The sequence below is a fragment of the Pinus tabuliformis genome, chromosome 9 (assembly GCF_031772625.1).
Source record: "Pinus tabuliformis cultivar Carrire ecotype Pingquan chromosome 9, CPIR1, whole genome shotgun sequence".
Classification (NCBI taxonomy): Eukaryota; Viridiplantae; Streptophyta; class Pinopsida; order Pinales; family Pinaceae; genus Pinus; species Pinus tabuliformis.
The window spans coordinates 28,318,630-28,341,253 of NC_142307.1; the positions used below are offsets into that span (position 1 = coordinate 28,318,630).

General features: G+C 37.4%; 1 protein-coding gene across 2 annotated transcripts in view; it reads left to right on the top strand.

The window, feature by feature from the left end:
- LOC149146937 (K(+) efflux antiporter 2, chloroplastic-like) overlaps positions 1-22,624 on the top strand; it is a 443,890-nt gene that overhangs the window by 84,764 nt on the left and 336,502 nt on the right. The window lies entirely within an intron of this gene.

The following is a 22,624-nucleotide window of genomic DNA, read 5'->3' on the forward strand; positions in this document are numbered from 1 at the left end:
ATTACAATAAAAAGATCAGGGAAGTGGCCAGAGATCAGGGAAACACTTCATCCATGAAGGGCATACCAACAGACAAAGTATTGTATCCAATATTTGAAAACTTGTTTTACCTCCAGCATGAGGTAAAACACCTGTTTATTGATAAGCCAACTTTTGCCAAGTATACAAAGGCAGATGAAATATACAGAAAGATGTTCAATATCCAATTACTAGATGAGGAAAGATGGGAAAAACTGAATGATTTACTGTAGTAAAATACACAGTGAAAATATAAATGTACAATAAAAAGTAAAATAGCACAATAAAAGGATATTGACAGTTCAGCAAGGTTAAAGTGTATCAGATGAAAGAGTATCATATGAAAGGTTAAAGTAAAATAGAACATCCAGCGTGAAGGCCAAACAGCCAAGCAGCTTAAAGGGCAAAAATTCAAAGAATAAAAGCCAACATAACCTAAATAAAATGGACAACAAACAACAGTTCAATAGCTGTCACTATCTTCTTGCATGAAGATATTCCCTTTTCCTAGATAGTTCTCAATGCAGTTTGAGATAGTTTGTAAATTCTTTTTGTATAAATACTTCAGACTTCGAAGTATTATGGTGGATTATTTTACATTTGTAGAGTTATTTTGATCTTAAAGCCTAAGGGTGATTGTACCACTTTCAAGTCAACACACTGGAGCAAGTAATAATAGCATTTCGCTACCGGATTCATGAGATGAGCTATTTGCAGTGAAGTATCTTCTTTGTTTTATTTTGTTATCTTCTTGTGTGTTTAATAATCTTAAATGTGTTCCAAATTTGAATGAATTAACTGGAGATATCGCTCAGAATTTGTTTAAGTACAATTTGTTATGCAAAGTTAGTCATTTACATGTTTTCCTCTGATACCCGAATTTGAGAACCCTTAATTGCTCTCTTATCCCAGTTGACTTCTTTCATTCCTTCCAGAGTTCGGCCTAGGGAACCCTTAATTGCTCCTTGGATCCGATTTGAAACCATTTCACCATTTAGCCTTTGAGATCGGCAGTAACTCATCTATCTTGCCCTGTAGACACTGTTTTTAGAACTGAATTCAGTCTTGTTTGTCTGACACTCGACACCATAGCCCAATGGTAAAAGAAAACCTCTGTTCATTTAACTAAAGTGATCCCACCACCCAAATTCAAACCAAAACCCAAGTGCAAGCAATAACTAACATAAAATCATCTTAACTAAAACAAAGTTAAATTATAAAGAGAGAGCCCTCTATGAGCATTAGAAAGGCTAGGTCCGGATCTCCAAAAGTGTGGTTACCTTTGACTTTTCTTCCTTTTTTAACTTCGAAAGAAATATCAGAGTGATAACACCCCTGTAGCTTTAGTTTTGAAGGGTTGGAAGCCCTAACAAGTGGCTGGTTTTGAGGTCTGAGTAGTCCTAAAGGTTAGCACTAGAAGGAGGCTTGTAAGAGGAGGATGACTGCAAGACTTTGAGGAGGATTTGGTCACAAACCTTGGGTAGAAGTGGCAACCACAGAGCGCTGTAATGAGAGTCCCGAAACTCAAAAAATAGTACACAGGCTGAGGACATTCAGAGGTCAGAAGGGATGTCCAAGAACAAAGGTATGTTCACTTTCTTTGTTTGGTGTTTTTGCTAGTTTGATGGTCCGGGTTTGGGACATAATTGTTGGGCATCTTAAGTACAGTTGGAGGGTTGTTAGAAGGTGTCTATAGATCCCTAAGTTCAACCCTTGTGAAGGACTACAAGGCCAATAGGAGAGACAATATTATTGGAGCCTAAGGGTTGGCACTTTGAAGGACTAAAGGGCAACTAAGAGGGCATATTGTTCAACCCTAGTTCACTAGTTTGCATAGGTCATATTTAGTGGAAAGTGGGTAGCCTCCATTGCCCTAGACTTATATTTGGAGCAATTGAGTGTCGGAACCCTATGTGTTGCAGACCTTGAAGGAGAAAGGAGCAACTAGAGTTCAAATTTGGTTGGGCCTAAGTTTAGTGACCTAAAGGAGCAGTGTTGACTTATAGAGGCAGGTTGAGTTGCAGATTGGGAAGCAAAAGGACCAACAATTTTTTTCAGGAACATGGACTAAAAGGAGTCGAGGAGCCCCCTACATCAAAAAGTAGGTCAATTCTATCTTGTTGTTGATACCTAGCCATAATTGTCTTGTATCAAGGTCTGTTATCCTTGGTATGGGAGCCCTAGACTATTTTATTAAAGACTGTTAATATGACAAAGTTGGGTTGAAAAATTGTGTCATGTTGATTCACTGCTATTGTTTTCGACTTTGCAAAGTATATTGTTGTGGCATTTGGGTGTGTTTGTGTTCGAGATTATACAACCCAAACTAGATTGTTGAGTGTTTTGGAAATTTAACAGGATATATGGAAGAGTTTTGGACTGCAGATTGGGGAATTGACTATGATAGCAAAGAAGAGGAAAGCTTCGTGAAGCCCTTGGTCTATGAAGGACATGATAAAGGTGGTTCTTTGGCACAAGAAGTGATACTTGATGGTGTGCTTTATGAACATTTTAAAAATTGGGACTCCATTGATTCCCTAAAGGATGACATTAGTGACTTCTTCCATGTACAAGAGGGAAAGTGTGATTTGAGCTGCCATCGTTTCAACGAAGATCTTGTCCATGACACCGATGAAGAAGAATTTGTGAAAAATGAAGTTGATGTTAGCCCCCCGTTTTCAAGGATGTTATTTCTAATTATGTACCTGTGGAGAACCTTGAAGAGGAAGGTGATCCCATTGCTCTCTTGGAAGTTGACGTTGGAACTCGCTCATTGAAGAGGGGAAGTGGGAGATTGTTAGTCATCACTTTGACAAGGACCCTATTTATTATATCGATGATGATGCCGATAGGAATTTTATCTTGCCTCGTAGTTTGCATCACGAAGATGAGATGCACATTGCTATTTTTTAGCCATTTTTGGACCTGAGACTTGAAAGTTAAGAGCCCATGATGGTTGCCCCTTTTCTATATGATCCTCATATTGAGCAACTTGGTTATTGTGATCCTCTATCCCTTTCTCCCATCCAACATGAACCTAAGAAAGTCAAGGGTTGTTGCATGTCTAAGGAGACTTTTGGGAAAATGTTATTGAGCTTGAGTATTGACTAGTCCATATTCAGGATGGCGGGGAAGATCCAATGGTGTGGTCTTGATTCATGATCTCCCTTTCTATCCATGATCCCTTCACATGATCTTAGGTTGTCCTCTTTGCCCACTTCCCACCCTTGTATTCTTGCATATGTGTGTCATGATTATTATGTCTGTGCTTTGACTTATTTCATAAGTCATTATGGGGGTAGGAAGTGCATTGTTTATTTGATGATATGTTGGTTACAATGGCTATATGGCTATACTTAGATAATGCATTAAATGCTCACATTGCATGTTAGTGTAGGTGCATTGCATATTGATTTTGCATAGCTAACATCATAATATCATCTTCTCATGCTAGAGTAGTTGCATTTTGGTTAAACTGCCATCTTAGTAATGATTTACTTTTCTATATGGATTATTACTTTGATGAAAAACATGTGCGATTAAAGTATGCCTAGTGCACACGCTCCCAAATAGTTGTATTGTGATGTGCAGGTTATAGGTTTGCGGTCTCGAGAGATTGCTGGAGTTCTCATGAACTCCTTGTTCGAGTACATGGATAATGCGCTCTATAGTGAGCTCATGTCCCAGTTGGAGCTAGATGTTACACATAAAAAGTGTGTGACCCCTAGGAGAAAATTTTCTCCTATTCATCTCATCCAACCGACAGTCAGTGGCTGCGTTCAGGTGATTATCCTTGTTTGTATTTTGGGCATTTTGCATGAATTATGGGTTGACTTGAAAGAAAGAAGGGTCTTGGCCGTAGTCTTGTTCCCTCACCTTAAATATGTTAAAATTTGAAAGTTCTATGCAAAAATAAAAAAATTCTTTACAGAAACTTGAAAGTTCTAAGCAAAAAACTAAATGTACTTGCAGAAAATTGAATGTACTTAGCAGAAAACTGAATGGAACTGAATTTACTTAGTATAAGCTTGAATGTACTTCATAGAAATATGAATGTACTTTGCAGAAAACTGAATGTACTTTGCAGAAAATTGAATGTTTTATGTTGTTAAAATTACTTAGAATGCAAATTTCTTCTTCACAACTTTTCAAATCAACAATTGTAGATAGAACATAAACTTAAGGATCATATGAACACAACTAAGCACAAATATGAGACACTGGGAGTTAAATCTAATGACCAGGGAAAAACCCACAACAAGAAAACCCAAATGATTCGTCTTCTATTAGATTTCTTCAATTGTTCAGTAGAGTACAAAGAGAGAGAGAGAATGAATAGAGTCACCAATGTTTGATCAACTTGCAACTGAAGTGTGCTTGCTCTTTGCTTGAAGTTTTCCTCCTTCTCTTGATCAGATCTTGTCTTTCACACTTGCTCCAACTCTTCTCTTGCTCTTTGTTTGAAGATTTCCTCCTTCTCTTGATCAGATTTTGTCTTTCACACTTGCTCCAACTCTTCTCTTGCTCTTGCTCTTCACTTTCTCTCACACTTATCTTGCACACACTCAACACTAACTCTCCTTCTTCACAATGAACATGCTACATTGTCAGGCCAGGAGGTAACTCCTCATATGAATTGTGATTTTTGCATCAAGGTTGTTCATAGATATATACATGGAGGGAGAGACTCTTGGGCTTCATCTCCCAGTGTCTCTTCATATTCCAACTCTCCATATTTTCTATTTATATTAATTCACACATATTCACCCAATCCCAAGGATTAGATTTCAACATTCCCCCCCTTAATTTGAAAGGGTGTTGGTGAGTCCAAGCATTGTTTTGAATCTTTCGAACTTTTCTCTTCCAAGCGCTTTGGTGAAGACGTCTGCAATCTGCACATTTGTGGAACTATGGCGTAGATGGATCGTCTTGACCTCAACATGATGTCGAATTAGATGGTATTTTTTATTGATGTGCTTCGTTCGATCATGGAACATTAAGTTCTTGTTCAACTTTATTGCAGAAGTGTTGTCAATCATGAGTGGAGTTGAATGCACTTGTTTCTCTTGAAAATATTTCAGAATTTTCCTAAGCCACACAATTTCCTTTGTTGTTTCAGCTGCTGCCACATATTTTGCCTCTGTTGTGGAATCTACTAGAACTGATTGTTTGCGTGACCTCCAGGACACAACTCTCGATCCAAAACTCATAGCATAACTGAAGTAGATACCCTAGTTTCTTTATCTCCATCGAACTCTGAATCAGAGTATCCAATCAAGTTGAAGTCCAAAGTCTTGAGTTCCATTCAAGTATCTTAGAACACTTTTTGTAGTAGACCAATGTCCCTCACAAGGCTTTTGCATAAACCTGGAGAGGATTCCAACAACAAATGAAATGTTTGGTCTGGTAGTAGTCAGGTAGTTGAGACTTCCCGCAAGCTATCTATATTTTGTTGCATCCTCGAATTCTTTTCCTTCAGTGGATGTGAGCTTTAAGTTCTGTTCCATTGGAGTAGTCAAAGGATTGCACTCAACCATGCCAAACTTGTTCAACAAATCTCCAATGTACTTCTTTTGAGAGAGGAATATAAACTTCGGATGTTGAGTTACTTCAATACCAGGATAGTAGTGAACATACCCTAAGTCTGTCATTTCAAAACCTTTCCTCAATTCCTTCTTTATGGATGCAATATAACTCTCATTGTTCCCTGTCATCAAAAGATCATATACATACACCACAAGATATACAACTGTTTGGCCAACTTTCTTGACAAAAATGTTGCATCATTAAGATCATAATGTTTGAAGTTGAGTTTCAGGAGATGCTCTGTTAACTTCTTATACCAGGCTCGCGGTGCTTGCTTGAGGGCATACAAGGATTTTACAAGCTTGCATACTTTATGTTCTTGACCCTTCACAACAAATCCTTCTGGCTGGGACATAAAAACATTCTCTTTCAGATATCATTCAAGAAAGCAGTTTTTACATCCATCTGATGGAATTTTCAACTGTTCTGAGATGCCAAGGCAAAAAGTGTCCGGATGGTAGCCTATTTTGTTGTGGGGGCAAAAGTCTCTTCATAGTCGATCCCTTCCTTCTGTGCAAAACCTTTTGTCACAAGCCTAACTTTGTGCTTGTCATGTGAGCCATCAACTTTATACTTGTGCTTGTAGACCCACATGCAGCCTATTGGTTTGGTTCCCAATGGAGGATAAATTAGTTTCCAAGTGCCATTCTCTATCAAGGCATCATAGTCTTTTTGCATCGCTTCTTTCCATTCATCATGAGAAGCGATTTCTTTGAAGGAAGTTGGTTCAAATCTGAAGACAAATTCAGTTCACAATCATAAGAAACATCCATATCAACAGGTGAATCAAAATCATATATGTCACCTCCATTTTTCCCTGGTTGAATTACTTGTTCCTGTCTTTCCAATCTCATTAGGATGAACACTTTCAAGTGACTTTGTTAGCCATTTTGGAGGACCCTTTTGAGATGGCGCGGGCTGATCAGTTGACGGAGTTGGGGTTGAGTCAAGATTTTGTCTCCCAGTTCTGTCAATCACATCACTCAAAGTATCATTAGTGGTTCAAGATTCATGTGGGGGAGAGAGTGCTTCAGAAGAAGATTCCACAAATTAATCTAGTATAAGAATCCCCCCTTAAAGATGTGGAATCTCATTATCAATTCTTGAAAAGACTTGGTATGTCTGAATCTATCCAAGCGATCAAGCTGCTGCTCAACAACATTGTCAGCGTTGGAAGATTCAAGGAAGATCACATCTCTAGATACTACAAACTTCTTATTAACTCCACCATAGAGACAATATGCTTTGGAGGTATTTGAATACCTCAAGAAGATACACTTACGACTCCTTGGACCAAGTTTGTTTCTTTGTTCCTTAGGTATCAAGGCAAAATAGGTGGAACCAAAGACCCTGAGATGCTTTATCGAAGGAATGTGGCCATACCACATTTCATAAGGAGTCTTTTTTCTAATAGCATTAGATGGACACGTATTCTTTATATACACAACACCGAGGACTGCATCAACCAAAAACAATAGTTTAAATTTCTTGAAAAACATCATGGAATGTACCATATTTAAGATTGTCTTGTTCATTCTTTCAGGTACACCGTTATGTTGGGGATTATAAGGCACAATTGTTTGATGTTTGATCCCATGCTGGCGAAGAGGTATTAACGTAATTCCCTAATGTAATCCCAATCACCATATACGTAATGGTACACAGAGGACAAACACAGTGACAAGGATTCAACGTATGCTAGAAGAGCGGTATAGTGGTATAGCGGTATATGGGGTGCTGCACGACGAAGTTGGGTGGGTGGTATGGGGAGGAGGTGGTAATCGGGTATGACAGATAACATTCATCGTTGAGGAGTATATAGCTGTGTGATATAGTTGTGGTAATATTCCTGCATGGAGACACCAACGTTGACAACGTTAACATATGGACAACGACCACAACTTAATGTATTACAACGACCACAACTTAACATATGGACAATGGCTACAACTTAATGTATTATAGCAACCACAACTTAATATATGGACAACGACCATACAATGTTTTAGAACAAAGGCGTGCGAGATACCATTCAACGCTTCAACATATGGTGGTCGTTACCAGCAAGGAGATAGCAAATGGTGGTATGGTGGCAATTTTATGGAGGAGGCAGTAGGTATGTAGAGGTATTAATACGACCAATACATCCGAGATATTAATACGACCAATACAACAGAGACTCCTTCCAATTTCTTCAGACTTGGAATGGAACGGTAAAAATGTTGTATCAAGCATGAATGTGTGGAAATACCACCAAATATCTCGATGAGTAAACATTGTTACAAGGCATACCAACTGGGATATAGGAAGGCATAACATACCAAATGGTATGCACTTCCGATTTCAATGCACAACGTTCAACCTCCAATTTCAATGCACAACACCTCCGATACACACAATTCGACGCACTTCAATGCTCTAACCACAACAATGGCACCAAGCACAGTCACAGGGGTGCCATGACTTCAATGCACCACAACATCTCCAGTGGACATAGATTTCGTTGTAGATTAGCGCTTAATGCAAAAAATGGAGCAATGGAAGAGGTGTCAATTCTCAAAACGGGCAGAACATAGGCAAAAGGGAGTTACAAGGGCAGAGAGGGAAGACAAAAATGGAGCTGGCTCTGATAGCATGTTAAGCCAGGAGGTAACTCCTCAAATGAATAGTGATTTTTGCATTAAGGCTGATCATAGATATATACATGGAGGTAGAGACTCTTGGGCTTCATCTCCCAATGTCTCTTATATTCCAACTCTCCTTATTTTCTATTTACATTATTTTACACATATTCACCCAATCCCAAGGATTAGATGTCAACATACATCAACCCTCACTTGCTCTTGCTTAAATAGATGAGAAAGATGAGGCGTTACAAAATGAATTCACTCCTTGAGCCAATAATAGGAGAATCAAATTCCATGAGGGAGGAGTTGCTTGAGGAGAACTGTAACTCATCCCAAGAATAGAGACAGAGGTACACATGTCTTGAGGAGTTACAATTCGGATTAAGGAGAGAGAGAGTTACACTTAAACATGAGAGAATATTTGGTGAGAGTTACAAATTGAATTGAATGAGGGAGTTACAAGTGCATTTAATGAGGAGGAGTTACACTTTTTCCATACATTGAATTAGCGAGGGAGAGTTACATTCTCTTAAGTATGTAGTTATTTTTTTATTCCAAGGGAGAGGTTCAATTTTCCAAGTAAGAGATTCTCAATTTAATTTATTTATTTAATGAGAGAACTCGATTTTATTAATCCATTAAAGGTGAATGACTTCAGATTATTTTATAAATAATAGTATCATAATAATAATAATACTAGTTAGGATACAAATATTAATTCTTGACTTGTATAATCATGATTGATTTGTTTTTAAAATGGATTCCATATGTCGAGATCATCCTTGATCATTTAGACATGACTTCCTATTTTTTGAAAGTCACTTCCAAATTGAAATGTGACTTACTATTTTTGGAAAGTCACATTAGAATTGTTAGAAATGAAATTTTATTATAGGTGGTTCAAACAAAATTGAGAGATATGATTTCTTCTAGGAGAAATTGATCCATGAGTTGTGAAATTTTAACAAAATGGGAGGTTAATTTTTTATCCTAGTCCAGCAGGACCACTTGTAATGGTCTATCGCTTTAGGAAGGGGCAGTACTTGGGAATCCATGATTGCAATAGTATGTTCCATCTATCCCTTTTTCATACTTACCAACTCCCTCTATACATTATGAGTCTCTATTCCAGCTACCTTCTCTAGGTTCACTTGACTGTGGGTCCATTGGGATTTAACATATGCCCTCCACTTTTCCACATGCTTGGGTTAAGCCTATAAATGTTGCCTCGGGAGGTTAATGCAGTTAAAAAAAAGGAAAGAGCATATCATGGCCACAAGCAAGAATCAAAAGAAAGAAAATTTTTAAATGCAAAAGATTGCCCATACATTACTATTAGCATTTGGGCAAAAGCCAAGCAGGAGCTCTACCCCTTATCGCTATGGCCATCAACCAATTCCTTGGCCAATGTTGCCCTACCACATCATGGAATCTGGACCCTTGCATGTCCCAACCCCTGGTGGGCGATAAACTGCCCCACCACTAAGGGGGTAACCATTATTACACATTATTCAAAGCATGGTCTTATTTCCTAGAGCTTTGAGCAGTAACACAAAGAAAAATCAAGAAAAAACAAAAGGCAATAAGAGGGATGCAAAACGAAAGTCTGGGGTCACTCATGCATACATGATTGCTCCCTCTTCACATTTGTATGCCCACAACTTGTAATTCCTCATCATTGCTACCCCTTTGACTGTGGAATTTGGCCCTGAACCCATTTTCTTGCCTCCGTTCCATCACCATTCACATGACACTTATCGATTGAAGGGAGGACTGAGGACATGTTACTTCCCTTTAGGGGCTCGAAATGCCCAATAGGGTTGTCTATTAGCCACTCCTACTTAGGGAAGTAACACCATTACATGACTAAGGCCCCAACTTTGGAGGAGAAACCTTGTATTAAGCGTCACATTACCCATTACTTGCAAGCTTGGTTCACTTAGATGCAAAAATGATTGAATATACCTGATGTCATAAGTTGTCGCGCTAGATATTGTGTGTGATTGGTAGGTGGTTTCATTATGGGTTGGGTAACTTAACAGGGGCCCAAGTCCACCAGAGGATCATATTGACACCCATAGGTGAAGTATTGAGAGCCATGGGACTCCTCTCACTTGCAAAGCATTATATATATATATTATAATAAACTCTTAATTATATATAAAGTTATCTTTCTATAAAATTATATTTTTATATAGATATGTGTGTGTGTGTGTGTGTGTCTCTCTCTTTATATATATATATATTTGCAAGGGAAATATAAAGAGGATATTATGTCAAAGGAGATAAATTATTATATTTTGGAGGTTCTTATTACAAGAATAAATATTAGTATTATTATTAAAAATATTAAAATTAAAAGGGATATTTGAAAATAACGGAAAAAGAAAAAGAAAAAGGTCCAAGTAAAAAACATAAAAGTAGAATTCATAAAGGATTCGATACTAAGGTTGGAAGGAATATAAAGTTTTGAAGGTTTACAAAAAAGTAAATAATAATATTTTATTGTAAAGATTTGAAAGTGTTACCTTTAAAACCCTAAGTTCATTTTGTCAAAGTGAAATGTGTTGGACACCTAATCCGCCAAGGGTTAAGGTGTGGGAGCTGAACGGTCAAAGGGAGTGCAAGTGATGTTGGAATATGAATCCAACGATCACACCAATATATTATAAATGTACATCTATGTTAATAATAAATGGAATTCACTGTTATACCATTCATGACTGTTCACATCCCATGTGTGCCTAACATGGTATCGGAGCGGTAGGCGATCACCTGCCCAAGTGTGAGCCGCTTGTGTTTTGTGGCCTCTGTAGACCTGCATCTATGCCTATCAAAAACGTCTCTGCCCACCATTCCATCCTGGCTACCAAACGCACGTGACAGTTTATAACAATTCTTACAGTGAAACGCTTGAAGACAATGTTCATTTTTATCAATGACCTGCATATCCTCAAGCATGTTATTCCTCAGCCCTATCTGTGGCGATTCTCTCTGAAATGTCAGAATTGTGTTTGATATAACCTCTAGCAGAGATAAGTGTGCCTTGACAAAAAGTTACTCTGCACCACTCAGACCTGCATCTCTGTCAAATTTATGCGCTTCTCCCAAGCCACCTTTTTAGCGCTATGCATTGCCTGTCAGCCTTTGAATTTTTTTTTTGGTTTTTCTGAAGCGTGAGGAGCTCATATTTACCTAATGTTGTCGTTCTCTCTGCTAGGTAATGTAGAGTAATGTCTCTGAATGAATATTCTCTCTGCGAAGAAAACCCAATGCCCAACATCTTTGTTTACTCCCTCTACGCCCATTTCATTCTTGTGCATTAGTTGTGGGATCCTTCCACTCTGCCCTCTCCTCGATCTCTCCTCATCTTGGTTGCCAAAAAAAAACAAGAAGAAGCCAAAATACACAAAAGACGGTTGTTTACAAGGCCATCTCAAAATATTCACACGGCCTTAACGTCCTCCTCTAACACAATCCATCGAACCTCCCACTAGAACGATCCATTGAACCTCCCACCAGAACGTTGTTGTTCATCTGTGAGCTTCTTGCTTCAAATGACTTCTATTTTTCCCCCAAAGGCTCGTTCGATCTATATTTTCTGCAGTTGAATTGTAATTGTTCAGAGAGTTTGCAAATCCAATTAGGAGTTTCTTGAATCATTAAAAGCTCTTGGACTAGGATCATTGTTTTCACCGATTACCTTTAGTGACAAGAAAGTTGGGTATGATGTTTTTGAGTCCATTTGAAAAGCGCATTTCTGTGATATGGTAATTTGATGGATGGCCTAATGAACTTGTTGTCCAAGAATATGGAAGTGTGATGTTATGTTCTTTTTACATTGTTCGCAATCTAAAACTCAAGCAAAAGACAGATTATTATTCTAAAAAAAATTCAATGTGCAGTGGAAGGTTCAGGCCCGTGGAAGGTTCACGCCTTTTATATTACTCTTGTTCATTGATGGGTTCTCTCGAGTGTAGTCAGAATTTGTTTTCTCTGCACATAAATGGCTTATTCACCACAAACAATTGCAAGACTCTTCAAAGTAGCTAGAAGTTGCATGAAGGATGAGAGTTATTTTATTTTCCAAAAATTAGCCAAGGAGAAGACCTCGAAAATATTTCTGAGAATGCTTTTTGATTAATTTTATGCCAGTGCCTTCTGCTCACTATGTTTACCCAAGTGATGAATGCAACTGATACTTTACCCATAATTTAATTGAATCTTATTTTTAAGAAAAATCGGTGTTTAACATCATTGTTTAAAAATACTGCAGTGTCTCATTTATTCAAACTTAAAACAGATGAAAATATTTCATTAATGTGGGTTCCAGATCTCCAATGATTGTCCCATTTATATGAGTATTGGGAGCATATTGTTTTCTTTGAAGAAAGTGCCAAGTTCACAGAATATTGGTTTGTACCCTAGTCAAAGCATTTATATATATTAGCATTCAAGTCCCGTCCATGACATAGTGTGACGTTTTGATAGCCATCGTTGCTGCTTTGAAAGTGTATATGCAACAGTGTTTTATAAGTTCACATGTCAGCAATAGCATTGGTTATTGTATTATTGAAGTCCAAGGGAATGACAAAGTTCAGGTTTCTATCTGCAACCATAATGTGCACAGGCTAAATTTTCAGATTTGGTACTCTGGAAAGCTTCTCTAAGTAGGAAAACATTGATGCTCCTCTAAATTACCACAAGTTTAGTCAGTATTGCAGAGTGAGATTGTTACTCCCATTGGTACACAATGTTTCTAAGCATTAGGGACTATTTATATTCTTTAAAATTGCTGCTATTTGGCATTGTGTGAGATATATCTGTTCATAAGCAGGTGCAACATTGTTATGAAATGGATCGAATTGATGATACATTAAAGATATTGAATATCCTAATCTGTTCGACGGTTGACGGGTTGGTAAAAGTAAGTAAGGAAACTCTTTTTAACATTCAAACTTGCTTGCAAAATGGACAAGAAAACATTGAATATTTGCAGCTTGAATCACAACTACAACAAGATGAGTTACAGAAAATACAACATTCTGACCTTGTTTTTGTTCACAACATTGAGACAAACACCCATCAACAACTAGGAAGACATCAAATCAATAATGTTGAGGTTGATTCAGATCAAGTGCTCATTTCGGAAGCAGATTTGAATCTAGGTGTGGAAATTCTGTCTACACTTCTCACGTCAATCATCAAACCTTGGGAGGAGCTTGTCAACAACAAGCATAGAACAGGTCTTGGATATGATAAGGAGGCGTCCTTTCATATTCCAAACTATTCCAAGCCCATTCAATTTCAAAGTGTTCGGTTTCTTCGTGGCGATTCACCTTCACCTGTTCCAGATTCCGCTCTTCCGCATTTTGTAGCCATATGAAAGATGACTGTTTTGATATTCATCTGTGCAAGCATTGTGGTCAACGTACTCATTCTTCACACAGATGCTTCAAAAACAAGACTCCTGCAAAAAACAAAGATTCATCTTGGATGGATCACTTCTTGACAATGGGCTTCAACAGCCAAGAAGATATTTCGCTCATACAACATGATTTTTTCTCGTATGTTGAAAAGTCTTGCAGTTGAGATCTCTTCATCTCCTTACCTTGTATCTGGGAGGGGGGAAGTGATGGTCATATACAAGCTTCAAAGCCACATCAAGCGAGCCTGAGCCACTATGCATGCCTTCGGTTGGTGGTCAGCTTTAAACCATCTATGCGGGGTTGAGACCTCCCTTTTCAGGTTGATCTTTTCCATCTTCAAGGAATTAGAGACACTTCCTCTAGCAGAAGACTTCAACTTCTTGCCAGTTTTGGAAGAGTTCCACGAATTGCATTAAGCATTCTAGAGTTGGTGGTCATCCTTAAACCACCACAGGTTGAGACCTCCCTTTTCACGTTGAGGTTCTCCATATTATGCCCGTTGCAGACCTTCCTTTTCTAGGTTGAAGGTCTCCCTCTTCAAAGCATTAGGAGCACTTCCTCTAGCAGAAGACTTCAACTTCTTGCCATATTTGGAAGAGTTCTAGCCGTTGCAATAAGTGGTCCCGTGTTGGGGGTCATCCTTAAACCACCACCTTGTGCCAACATTTCAGAGAGCACATTCAGCCTAGTGCTTCCATGCATTTTTGCAAATTTTATATTACAACTTTCTTATTGGACTCATATATACCTCTCCGGGTTAAAGGGGGGAATGTTGGCAGGGAAAATTTTAAGAACCCCCCCTAAATTTACATGTATAATAAATGGGCGAATCTCCGTGATATATAGGAAAAATAGAAGGCGATTTTATCAATAATATGATATGTATATATAATTTTTTGGCGAATCTCTCACGAGGCATGGCGAATATTTTACTCAATTATAAAATCTTGTGTTTATTGAATACACAAATGAAATCATTGCATTTCTTTAAAATATCTTTTGAAATCAAAATTACCAAAATTACATATCGATAACCTAGTGGGTGTAGGATAAAATTCACCCGTGCCATTCACAGAAAGCATGAGAAAAAAGCTAATACTATATATAAAACCAAGAAAAATTCAAATTCATCAGTTCTAGGGACCTCATATAAAACCAAGAAAAATTCAAATTCATCACTTCTAGGGACCTCGTAACCACCCTGCCAATACACAAGTATGTTCCTGTTTGCAATTAGAAAAATTACCCAAATGACAATATGTTTACTCCAGCGTATGTTGGAAAGTTATAGAAGGATGACTAGTGCAATCAATCCATTCCTTTTAGCCTTGGATTTGTTTCAGTTTAAAACACAAGTATACAAATATATTTGTCCAATGTCTATGCTTTAACCATTCACCTTAAGATGTTTTTACAATATAATTCCCTAAGTCTATTTAATATCTTCATTATCATAAAAACCAACCTATATCCATCTTAACTCCACATCTACCACTCTTAGGGGGATGAAATCTATTTATCCCTCTGAGCACTTGGTAGACCCAGAATTAAGATGGATCTAAGATGATAGAATTTCCCCTTTAAATAGTCTATGCTCACATGAATACCATGGTATTACCATGGGTCAATACCATGGGATATCATAAACTTGGAGCTTAAAAATTACGATTAGTAATTTATAAAAATTAATAAAATTAATAGTTGATTTTTATTTTATTTTTTATTTTAACCAAGCTAAAATGTTTAACATACATTAAATTACAACATCCATTTTTACTCTTGATCGGATCAAATATTTTTTCACTCTAGAGTCTATGCTAGTTTGCATATCACGATATTTGATACCTCTCGGGGGTTAGTAGATCCAGAGTAAAGATGGATCTATGCTGGTTTAATTCCCCCATTTAAATAGGCCACATTCCAGGTGAATACCATGGGTCAATACCATGTGCCATTTTGGTGAATACCATGGGTCAATACCATGTGCCATTTTTATTTTTATTAATACTAATATTAGGGTTAATAATGTTTTTTTGCATGGTATTAATAACAATCTAGTCCATGGTATTTGTCCCATAGTATTTTGCCCATAGGTTTCACCTAAATATAACGCATTTTTTGAGTGTTCGTAAATATAAGGTGACTTATGGAGTAAATATAAAAAAATGTTTTATTTGTTTACCATACCTCTCGTTTATTTATATTTTTATTAATTTACCATACCTCTCGTTTATTTATATTTTTATTAATTTACCATACCTCTTTTACAAATATGGTATTTGGCCCATAGGATTCACTTAAATAAAACCTCTTTCTTGAGCCTTCATAAATAGAACGAGGGTTATGGACTAAATATAAAAAGAGGTTTTATTTATTTACCATGCGTCTAGTTTATTTATATTTTTATTTATTTACCATACCTTTTGAGTAAGTATAAAAATACGTTTTATTTATTTACCATACCTCCACTCTACTTATATTTTTATTTGTTTACACCCTTGCATGTATATAAGGTGACTTATGGAGTAAATATAAAAAATGTTTTATTTATTTACCATACCTCTCATTTATTTATATTTTTATTAATTTACCATACCTCTTTTATAAATATGGTATTTGGGCCTTTGGCCCATAGGATTCACTTAAATAAAACCTATTCTTGAAAATGGGCGAATGGATTCACTTAAATAAAACCTATTCTTGAAAATGGGCGAATGAAAGGTTGTAACTCCTAATTTCAAGGGCTAAATTTACCTTTTTTACCCTCTCCCTTAAAATAAAGTGGGCTATTTGAGGTGATTTGTAAAAATGTACTATGATACAAAATATTCGCCCACTAAAAATTTAAAACCCCTTAATTTCACCAAAGGGCGAACATTCGCCCCTAAAATTTTCTATGAATGTTGGACACCTAATCCGCCAAGGGTTAAGGTGTGGGAGCTGAACGACCAAAGGGAGTCCAAGAGGCGTTGGAATATGAATCCAACGGTCACACCAATGTATTTTAAGTGTACATTTATGTTAATAAGAAATGGAATTCACTATTCTATCATTCATGACTATTCACATCCAATGTGTGCCTGACAAAATGGAATCAATCAATGACAAGAAAGGAATAGAGTCTATTTCGGAAATAAAGGGAGATTTCCAGGAACTTCATTTAACTATGTTTCGATGCTATTTATAATTAAGGGAACTCTTGTAGGGAACTATTGCTCCTGCCAAAAGTAACAATTATATAAGCCCGAAATTCGCTCATCAGTTGTTGATTCCAGAGTCAAATATAATTGAAAAATTAGACCTTTGTGACAAAAAAATATATGACATAATCGACTTACAATTAACATTGGGGATTCTACATTTATATCACAATTCTTTGTTCAATCCCTATGGGGCGATGGAGGTGACATAATTGTGGGTTCGCATTGGATGGAATCACTAGGGTCCTTCATCCTAAATATGAAACAAAAGTTTTTGACATTTTCCTACAGAAAGAAAAATATAAACCTACAGGATGTTACATTGAAGCCAAAGTCACTAACACCAGAAGACGTAAAGGATATTTCAAAAGTAATTCTTTGAGAAAACCAGACGACAATGTAAAATATGCACAAGGAAGTTGAAAATATTATCGCAAGCAAAAATGAAGAAGTTACTAGCCTCAATGACCACAACAAGAAATCACTGACGCAAATTAAGAAACTTAAAAATGATAAAAAATCATTGAAAAGTAAATTAGAAGAACTTATCACGAAAGAAGCGTTGAAATCTTCAAACATAATAGTTCAAGTGGAAGAAAAAGGAATGGATACCTTACCAGTCAATATCATAATGCAAGAAGATGACATCCTAGTTGAAGTAAAAACATATTCAGATGTCGCAGTTCAAACAACGAAAATTTCAAGTGAAAATCCAATGTTTAACCACACGACTTCAGTACGTGAAAGAAATTAGATACTTCAAGTAAATCAAGAAATCACCACAAACACGATAAGTGGAAATAAAATCTCAAGAACTCCTCATTGACACCCAAATCATAAAAGCATACATCTGAACCAGTCTGCAAATTCATACCACTCAGACTAAAAATAAGTGACTTATGTTTAGAAGATTACTGATGTCGGCTCAATTCGGTCTTATGATAAAAATTCATCCGAAGTGTCCAATAACTGCTAGATTCCACAAAAGATTGATTTGGGATGGTCAGATCCCTTCTCAGTTCGACAATTATGTTTATCACTCAGAGGATCTTATCATCTTGTATTATCGAAGGACTCTGAAAGATACGAATAGATTACAAGACAAAGAAACAGATGACACATTTTATTAGCAATAGCTTTGAGGACAAAGCTTTTTGAAGAGGAAGGTAAAGTCATAATAATAATAATAAAAATAATAATAATAATAATAATAATAATGATTAGTATAGAAGAGGCATGTCTCTAAGGACATGACCATTTATGAAGGGCACTTTCCTAGGTATATAAGTGGGTCCTCATTTGTAAACATGTCATCTCATATCACTTGTATTCAAATATTTTTATATAAATATTTATCTTGTCCTATAATGGATATATTACAATATTCCAGATATTCTGAATATTCTGTTGCGTATATGAAGCTTGTTCGTTACAAAATGAGACAACATGACGAGAGCTATCCATCTAAACATGTTTTGCATTGAATATCGTCAATCTAGTGTTGGAGTGACTTGAGGTTTTTTTCATTCACCCTTTGACATCAATGACAACTTTCATCCAACAGGCACCAGATAGAGCACAGTTTCTCATCTCCTTAGTGCCACTCTGCCCACCGAACACCATTGCCCGTACTTTTTTCCTGCAGAGTCTAGTCACCATAGCCAGAGACCAGGGTCTAGATTTAGGTGCAATCTTTACCTGCAGGCTAGCGACAACCTGTTAGGCTACCCAAGCCTTGGTATGAGTCATGATTGTTGTGTCTTGAATAACTTGCATCTGCAGACTAGACTTGTGTGAGTGTTGCTTATGCATTCCCTTGAATTTGCAAGTATCCTGACTTGCACACAGAATTGTAATTGAGTAGTATAGTAAAAATTCTGCACTGGATATGTGTTGTGGCTGTGTTCATCTTTCATTCTTGCTTTCTGTTTGTATTGCGAATGAGTAGTCTGATTTAGTTTGTTGTTTGTTATTTTAACATCTGTATGTTGTCAATGGTAATAATTATAACAAAAAGAGATATGGAGCTAAAAGTTGGTATAAACAGAATTGCAAATTCATAGTGCTAGATGTTGATTTGGGGTAGCATCGGATGTGCTCTAGCCACGAAAATTGGTGGAGAGGCTAAGACACACGAGATCTCCAATACCCAAAAAGGGTTTGGGTAGATTCTAAATAGTTTGGGAGATATTAAAATAATTAATATTTTTAATGGAGTCCCTAAGTATAAACTTAGGGGCAAAAAATATTAATGTGAATTAATATAAAACTGTGTTAGAATGGTCAAAAAGGCATGGATCAAGCCAGATCTAATCTTAGCCATTGATTAGGGACTTAATCTCGGCCATTGATTTGTCAACGAGAAAAGTATAAGAGGAGGCTTGAGGGTCACTTGGAGAACACACTAAGAGATCAAGATTTCGACTTTCTAGGGCTGGGTTTGCTGATAAAGTCGAGAGAGTGATCAGAGTTGCAACTAAGGGGCAGTGAATACAAGAGTAGAGAGGCAGAGATAGCACCGGGAGGATCAACGCAGTAGCCGGAGAGAGGGACGCAAAAACAACCAAGGGTTCACGCAGAGCTAGCTAGGAGATTCGTAGTGCCTCAGAGGGCGAGCGTGGGTGATGCAGAGGGCCACAGGACTGACAAAGTGCCTCTAGAGGCTGACGTAGGCCAAGCCAGAGTGACGTTGGGCTAACGCTGGGCCAGAGAGAGGCTGACGCAGTCCCTAGAGACTGACGTTGGGGTTTCGTCGGGCAGATTGGAGTTGCCGGAGTGTTTATCCAGGGTTTTAGTCGGAATATCTGCTTCCGAGTAGAGAGGTACTACTGCCTTGATTTTATCTGTTGGGTGAGCCGGATTTGGCACCCAGATTGTATTCTGAAACTGCTTAATAAATCAAACCCTCACATAACTGCACCGGTTTTCCCGCATTGGGTTTTTCCAGGGACATTAGTCCAAAAACAACGGTGTCACTTGTGTGCTTGTTGTTGTTACCTTCAGTTGGTGATCTCATTGTCAATGCTTGTGACAAACTAAAAGAATGGATAACATTGAATTTGTACTTACATGTAAGAGAATATATCCAACCACCAATAAAATTGGCAATCATCAAGCTCCAAGATAAGAAAAGACAATCTATACATCAAAATTTATCCATGCTCCAAAATTCGTCCACCAAGAAGGATAGCAAAAATCTCAAGAGAGATACAAGTCCAATCCAAGTGATGATGAGAAATGAACTCTCATCATTTGTATTTATACTAGTGTTGCGAAAATCACGATTTTTTGCTTGAAATGATTAAATCGGCGATTTTTTCATTTTAATCACGATTTAATCCCATGATTTTTCCTCGAAAATCTTGATTTTTGTATTTTTTGTTTGTTTATTATTAATTTTGCTGATTTTTACCAATTTTATCCTGATTTTTTCTGATTTCGGACCTTCGCCGATTTTATCCCGATCTTGATGTTCGCAACATTGATTTATACACCTCTAAGGAGTTCGAGTTAGCTATTTGCGCTTACATGAGCCCCTGAAATAAAAGTAATGTGCAAATGACTAACTTTTGGTGACAAATCCACCAAACTTGATCATAAACAAAATAACAAGTCTCTCAAGAGGTCGAATGATCAATAATACATATCGTTGGCCTCTCTAAGAAGCTTGATGAAGTCCATGAGTGCCATAATGATGAATAGGACTTCCAAAAGTAATGGACAAGGGGTTGGCCCCTTGTTCTCTACATAATAAACCTGTGGTGCTCCCAATGGGTTTGAGGGCTCACAAGTGACCTCATGGGTCTCCAGGTAAGTCGGAGATGCCTATACACCATCTGTAAGGGCCCGGATGATGGTGCAAGTGATGCCACATCAGCATACAAGTCCTGGGTCATCTGCCAAGTGCATGGTACAATTGTGGGGCTGGTTGGACAAAGGTGAACCAGGTGCATCTTCCTCGTCGAATAGTTGAATCTCGAGCAATCTCTGAACATCTCTGGAGATCTATGGCGTGCTGTCTACTGCTGTGGAAGCCCATGGCTCTCAACACACACCCTATATGTTGCCAATGTAGCCCTCCGGTAGGGTTAGAACCTCGTATAGGGAGACCAAAGCCAAGATGGAGACCACTTGCAATCCTGAATAAGATCCAATGCGTCTCCTAGCCTTCTAGTACAACAAGTCATTAAGGAAATTGAGTGAAAGAGTTTATGAACCATGGACAACAGGTGGGGACTTCATAATGGCATGCCCTTCTATAATGGGCTTTGGCATGTGCTAATGTTTCCAAGCTCCAAACGGGGTTAACCAAGTATCCTATTAGGTGCTTTCTACTTCTAAAGGGCATAGTATGTGCAAGGTACATCCTTCAAAAGGTGGTGGCATGTGATAAAGAGATGAATGGAATAGGGAATGAAAAGGGGCAACCCTTGGCCACATGCTGGGGTACAAGGGTAGCTAGTAAAAAGAAAACCCACACTTGGGTATACAATGTATATGAGGGAGCCTATATCTGGATCCTCGCCGTATTTGGATCCTGGCTTTTAAAAAATCGAACGGATTCGTATCCTGGTAACTTAGAGGCAATGTTATTGGAACCAAACTAGTGACCAAACTAGAAAACCTTGTGGATCGGGAACCCGTCAGAACCATATTGGAATGGGTAAAAAATCAGACCAAAAAACCGGTCAGCCAAAAGCACATAAAATTTTCAAATTTTAAAGAAAAACATATATATTCGCGTGCATGCATATGAATCCAAACCATTGATGCAGGAATAAGCAAAATTTCTCATTTATATAGCATGTAAGGGTGCACAAAACCAAAATACTACCGAGTGCAATCGATCTTTGAACCAAAAATACATCAACAACAGGCTCTATATAGCCTCTAACATCTAAAAAACTTATGCTACGACAAATACCTATCTATCATCAAAATCATTGTCTATGTTGGGATATTTGTCATCAATATGACCCTTTAAGCATTAAAATAAGATAGAAAAAACATAGCATGTCAAGTCAAGATTTTGTTTGAGTGATGGGTACATTTTTAGTAGGGTCATGATAGAGGAATTTGACAACCAATGCCAATAACATCAAGGTACATAGAGGGTTTGGTGCTCTTGATTAATTACTAGTTTGATACCTTTGTACATGACAAAATCTGATGGAAACATTTCAATCCCCCCAATCTTGAAATCATGAAAAATCGTTAAGCTTGTTGGATTTTGAGTGAGATTTAAAATTGTAGTTTCTCCATATGAAATCCAATGAGGTCAGAACCACTCTCAAACATCTTGAGTCATTTCATGGTAATGTTAAAAATTGAAGTAAAAGGATGAAAATCAAAGATAAAGGAACATCTTTGGTTGAATTATATAAAACTAGCTGGTTCAGCACCGAACTGGCCATTTCCAATTCTGAATCTCGAACCTGACCGGTTTGGCCCCAGACTTGTTGGACCAGCCAGTTCCACCGGATCCAATAACATTGGGTGGAGATGGATGATGCATCATGTCTCTGACATATTTAGGGCAGTATAAATCTTATATTATCTCTGAAGTTGAAGCCATTGAAAATAAGAGTCCATTGTGGAAAACAACTAGGTCAATATTGGAGAATACCATGTCATCGATGCCATTCTTACAAGATTTTCGCTCTAAAATCCACTCTTGGACATGTTGGAAATAATATTTTTTATTTTACAAAGATTATCTACATGAGCGTGGGCATTATAGAAGGCTTTTGATTATTTTTGTTAT